Source organism: Chaetura pelagica, unplaced genomic scaffold (assembly GCF_000747805.2).
Source record: "Chaetura pelagica isolate M959 unplaced genomic scaffold, ChaPel_1.0 scaffold354, whole genome shotgun sequence".
Taxonomy (NCBI): Eukaryota; Metazoa; Chordata; class Aves; order Apodiformes; family Apodidae; genus Chaetura; species Chaetura pelagica.
This window is the reverse complement of record NW_009953299.1, coordinates 3,335,479-3,341,375: the sequence shown is the minus strand read 5'-3', so window position 1 is coordinate 3,341,375 and position 5,897 is coordinate 3,335,479.

Sequence of the window (5,897 nt, the reverse complement as noted above, 5' to 3'; positions counted from 1 at the left end):
GGAAGATTGTGACCAGAGGTATTCCAATGCCTAAGGTACAAGTGTGGTTTTTGAGAGACAGTTTCAATTCTTACATCTGCTACTGCCTTTTTTTAGTCTTGGAGAAACCAATAATTTCCATAATTATTTCTAAAATAGCCTTCTAAACTGATTATTCTGGTTTCCAGAGGCCTCTTGGGAACCAGCACTTCTTAGGTGTCAGTAATTTGCCTGACCTGCAGAACGCCGGCCACATTCATGCTGCTAGGAAACCCCACTTGCCCTGAGGCTCAGTGGTGTCTGAAGGACTCCAAGGATCCTGCAAGAAATATTAACAGGCAGACAAGGGAACCAACCCTTACTGTGAGGGTAGAGGGGATATCTTGATAGCTAGGAGTCGTAGCCTTGCAGGATACTGTAAGATCTTCGTGCAGCCTGGATTTGCCCCTACATGTACCAACAGTCATTTATCCTAGAGGTGACCTCTAGACCAAAGAGTACAGCCAAAAAGGTCCTTTGGTTTTGAGGCTGCTATCATCACCACTACAAATAGCAGGGTCACTGCTACCAATAGCTTCAGGTCACCATCAATAGAGTGAGGCTTACAAATTTCACAGATGTCTTGCAACACCTAAAAAGACCTATGATTTTCAGATGCCATACCACCAGAGGTTATCAAGTATTTCACCGAGACTGTAAAAGACAAAACTACCTATTATCTATGGGCATATAGCACTTACTTTAATTGTGGATCCCTTGCCCAAAGCTTCACTGTAGCACATCTTGCTGGTTGTTGTTCTTCAGAAGTGGCTGCATTGCTGTTTCCTTCCCATGGGCAGGAATATTCATATGTTTGTGTTTACTTGTAAAACATTAGCTAAATAAAAGAAGCATTCATACGTGTTACTGTAAAAATAACTATATACTTGGAATAGCAGGACAAAAAAATAGCTTTTTTAGAATTAATCACATCTCATCTTTCATGCTATGGTAAAATTCAAATATCCTTCAAGTATCCCACATGTTATTCAAGTAATAAGAAGTCTCAACAGCATGTGATGTCCTTGACAAACTGCCCAAAAATACCACTGATTGATCACGTTAAAAGAGGTAGTCAACGGAGAAAGCGCGTAAACCAAGGCCACAGTTTCAGTGGAACAAAATTAGATGTGTGATGTTAGACCTGCATTGTTCTTCTTGCTGTGCTCTGCTTTCCTTCCAGGCATTCTATACAACCCATCCTGTTTATCTGGATGGTCTGTGAAGGGTCTGGAAGAGTTATTTTGGGATACTGTCCCAGACTTCTGATACACGGATGTGAAATGCAACTCCCTTCATGCATTTGATTTGTCTACTTTTTTTTTTTTTTTTTTTCCCCAGATTCTAGCTATTCAGACTAATATTAGTGGAGTTATCTTGTGCACTGATTTTAGTGAAACACTTCTTTTTCCAGGTCAATATATAATTTTCCAATGCTTTCATAATACTGTATCTTGCTGTGTGGTGGGAGGCTGGTCACTGGTGGAGATAGTCTGCAGTAGTAGATAATGGCAGCTGATGCCCTTCAGCAGGGCTCCTCAGTCCAGCCCCACAGCCTCTCTCTTACCCCCTTGTCTGGAGCACCATGCACAGCAGCCATCTTTGGCATGAGAGCCCCTGTGACTCTGCACTAAGGTACTAACTACTCCAGCAGCAGAGAACAAGAGACAGAAGCCAACAATACAAGACAAATGTGACAGACTACTCAGGCCATCTTCCTTTTATGAAGCACCAGCAGTACCTACCTAGATGTCCAATATATCTTATATTTGTCACACAAGCCAATTGGGAAATACCTGTGTTTGCCCAAGGTTATTGCTACATGAAGTGACATTGTCTGTACATCTTTTGGGAGCAAATGGGACAGCAAGATGCACTCCATTCCGGGAACTGAGATCTACTCAGCTCCTTGAACGCTCTCCTATGGTATGAGGAGAAAGACTGAACAGCTCTGATTCTATTAGTCAGACTCAAAGTAAGGTTAATAACACTTACTGAGCATTAGCAATAAACTCATTCCATAACAGTATGTTTGTTACAGGAAAAATATCGTCTATTCTGAGAAATAGGAGAGTATGTTATGAGAAGCTGTCAGAAAAAAGACCCAGTTCCTTTTAGAAAAAGAGCAACAAAAATATGAGAATGTCTTAGTCCCTGGAATTGAAGACAGTTCTATGCTCATGATAACATTCTGGTGTGACAGCTTTAAAACATAAGCACAGGTGTCACAGAATCATAATTTCTTGCTGTCTTCTGCTGTAAGTTGTTATTGAGTTACATATTCTACCTTAGTAATGCACACTATAAGGAGTCAAGTAATTGCTTTTCTTTTCCTAGACATTCTCTTATTTGTACAATTTTAAGTGTTATTAATGAGAAGGTTAGTTCCAAGAGATACTTTTCAGTTTTCAGGTTATCCAAGTTCACATCCATACTTCCTTAGGTGGTAGAAAAAGCTACAGCACGAGAAAAACTTCTCTGGCACAGCAAGGAAATTAACCAAGCAGCTACATCAAAAAATAAAGCAGTAAAGATGCAGAACATATTAACAAAATTCTCTTATAATATACAACTGCCACACATTATCCAAAAGTTGTGTATGTTAAGTGAAGCACTTAGGAAGGTCATATTTCTTAATAGCAACAGAGGTGAAGAACAACAAAAGAGTTCAGTGCTTGAGAAATGATGTGCATATAATGGGAGGGAAGGTTAAATGAGTCATAGCTCAGCTGTGAGACCCCAGGCTGTTGGTGGTGGGCAAATCACTCCTGTCAATATGGGCTGCTCCCTCTGACATTGGGTCAGTGACTGTGTCTCCTTGGTGAAAGAAGCTAAAGAAGTAAACAACAAGAGTCAGAAAACTAGAGGAGCTGCTCTCTCTCGTCAGCCTACCACAATAATATACATTAAATCAAAATTATTCTCACATCACAAACCCATTAAGGAAGGTAAATGAAGGTAGGACAGGCAACAAAGATTTTAACCTTTGCTTGCTTTCTGTTGTCTGACTTTTCAGTCTTATTTTGCTATAAATAGTTTCTGTATATATGTGTACATATGGAACTATTACTACAATACCTTTTAGCGTTTAATAATCCTATTTCTTCTTCTAAAGGAAAATGGGGACAAGCTACAGTGCTTTGCAAGACAAGTATTTTCTAATTCATAGTGTCTGAAAACCATCAAATTACTGTTTGCAATATTCCAGGGCATTAACTTTTTCTCCCTCCACATATGCATTACAATAAACACACTAAATTTCTCTTCCAGCTAATATGTTTGCAGTCGCTTCTAACATAATTGACTGCAATTACTGTCTGATACTGGGTTACAGGAAGATTTACTGTTCGAATAGTGTTGGGGAAGTATTTCTAGACAGGCATTTTATTTGAAAAATACACCCAGGGTTTTCTTCACTCATCACTTATCTACAGAATGAATCTACATTTTTTGTTTTAAATGTGATTATTTGAAATTAGGCAGCAGATGGTATATATTGAAGCATACTAAAGAAAAATTAACCCTTTAATCTTGCTGCCATCAGTTTCAGCTGCTGATTTGCAGTGTGAACAGGCACAAAACAGCTATGTTCATTTATCCTCCATCACCCAGTAAACTTTCAGATCCACTAAAAAGATCCTTGTGCACTCTGATGGGAGCATCCCTCCCACAGCAGTAATCAGGTCACTTCTTTCAAATCACCTTGTGAAGAAAGATTTGCTGCCAGCAATGCTGAGGGCTGGGGAAGGAATATGGGAAAGGAAAGGTGGTCTCTGCTTCGCTGAAGACCAGGCTTTGCTGGGTTAATAGCAGCCCTGCCTCTGTGGTTCAGATGAACACTTCAGCTGGAACCTAGCCAGGTTTATTCTGCTCAACCTTGTTGAAGGAACTTCTCTATCCCCATCTGCATCTGCAAACATGGAAACGAATTCAGAGCTTAAGTCTGGTTTTGAAGCAGCCTTTACCAAGCCGGAAGAGACCTTCTTAACAGACTAGTTAAAAAAAGCAGCAAGCTGCACACACAGCAATCTGCTGTAACCTAAACTCCCTCAGTGTAGTTCTATTCTGATACAGTTGCTATTCTGAGCTATTAAAACATTGACATTGATTATGGGCTTCTCTCTTCAGTCTCAAGGAAAGGCCACCTCTCATATTCTGCTATGTGCAGCTTACAGTGCTGTTTGCCAAGTGTGTCTCAGCTAGACTAATGATGTTTATAGTCCTTCATACACATTCGGACACAACGTTTTCATGATAATCACGTCTAGAATTCAGACCACCCCATTAGATGGCCTTCTCCGAGCAGAAAAATAAATATCTATGGCAAAAATAATTAGTAAAGCAATCTATATCTTCACGATTGGCTCATTCATCTACAAATTTCAAATTGCAGTTGTAATTTATATATTTACAGTAATACAGTAGCAATATATATATAGATTTTCAAAACGTAACAGCAGATGTCTTTTGATGGAACCTGGATCACTGCTGCTGAAATCCCCACAAGAAGAGTTGATTCATATCAGTTTTTGACCTGTGTAAACTGGCAAGCTACAGACACATTGTGTGCACTGCCACAGTGTGCATGCTGTTGCTTGGAAAGCTATGGGAACTGTGTCATACCTCTCCCTCCTTCCAAGTCCTCCTAAACATTCGCACATGCAGGTGTCACTGAATTATTAAAGGATGCAGCAATACTGACATAGCCTCCTTGTCTGATCCCAATTCTTTTGCACACCTTCATATAAATCACAACATACAGGCTGTCACTGCAGTAACTCTGCCAGCTTAGATTAGATGCTACTAGGATAACACACAATAATGTCACAGGGCAAGCCAGGTCCCAAGCTCCACATGCATTAATGAAACTATCACCAGAACTGCCTATCTCAGCAGTGAAACCATCAACATATTATGTGTGGAACATACCACTAGAGTTAAAGCATCTGAAAGAAGAATGGAGGGAAATTGCACTTCAACAGCAAAATGGAGGGACCAGAAATGGGATTCAGTAATGGCCAGATGAAGCAGAAACTCCCTGACCCATTCCAGCCATTAGACTGTTTTGCAGTCCTGATTAGGGAAAAAGAAGCATCAGACAGCTCCCAACATGATCTGCTTTGCTAGACACTCTTTGTTTGAGAGGTCAACCAGCCTGCTTGCTCACCCATGTCTCAGTTGGATTGAGGGAGGATTGAAGGGTAAGACAAAGAAGCTTTCCTGAAAGGTTAAAACACAGAAGCAGCTGCTGGGCAAGGGGATAAGCATATTGGGGAGGTGCAACATCCATATGTCTAAGATTAGATGAAAACTCTTACTCGTCCTTTTTTCAGCTGTTGCAATCCCTTTCTGGTTACAATATATTTTGGTTATTTTAATGGTTCTGGAGTACCTGACCTAGTAGCCAGGCGGCAAACACCTGCACTCCATCTCTTTCTTCTGAAAAACATCAGTATTGCCCCCTCTAATTCTCTCTCTACTTCCTGAGAACCTTCTGGCATCAATATTTAGGCTTACAAATTGGTAGCAGAGCTCTGTTAAAACATATAAATTAAAATTCAAAGCAGAAGGTTGTGATTCAAAGCAAGGTGTGCTCTTTCACAGGTACTCAGCAACTATAGCCCTTTCAAAGGCACGATAATGCTTTTAACTATCATATGCTTTCCAGAAAATACACCTAAGAGATCTTCAATATGCCTGTTTCTTTCCACTGATGGAAAGTCAGTGTGACACTGCTCTGTGCCAACAAGGTATTGTGTCACATTGTGGTGAAACTCAAACAACTGATGTGGGGTGACCTTAATTGAACTCCAAGTAACCTGAGGATACTATTGCCTTCCCAAGGCTGAAGTGACAGTGTTATCAGCTCCTCAGAAAAG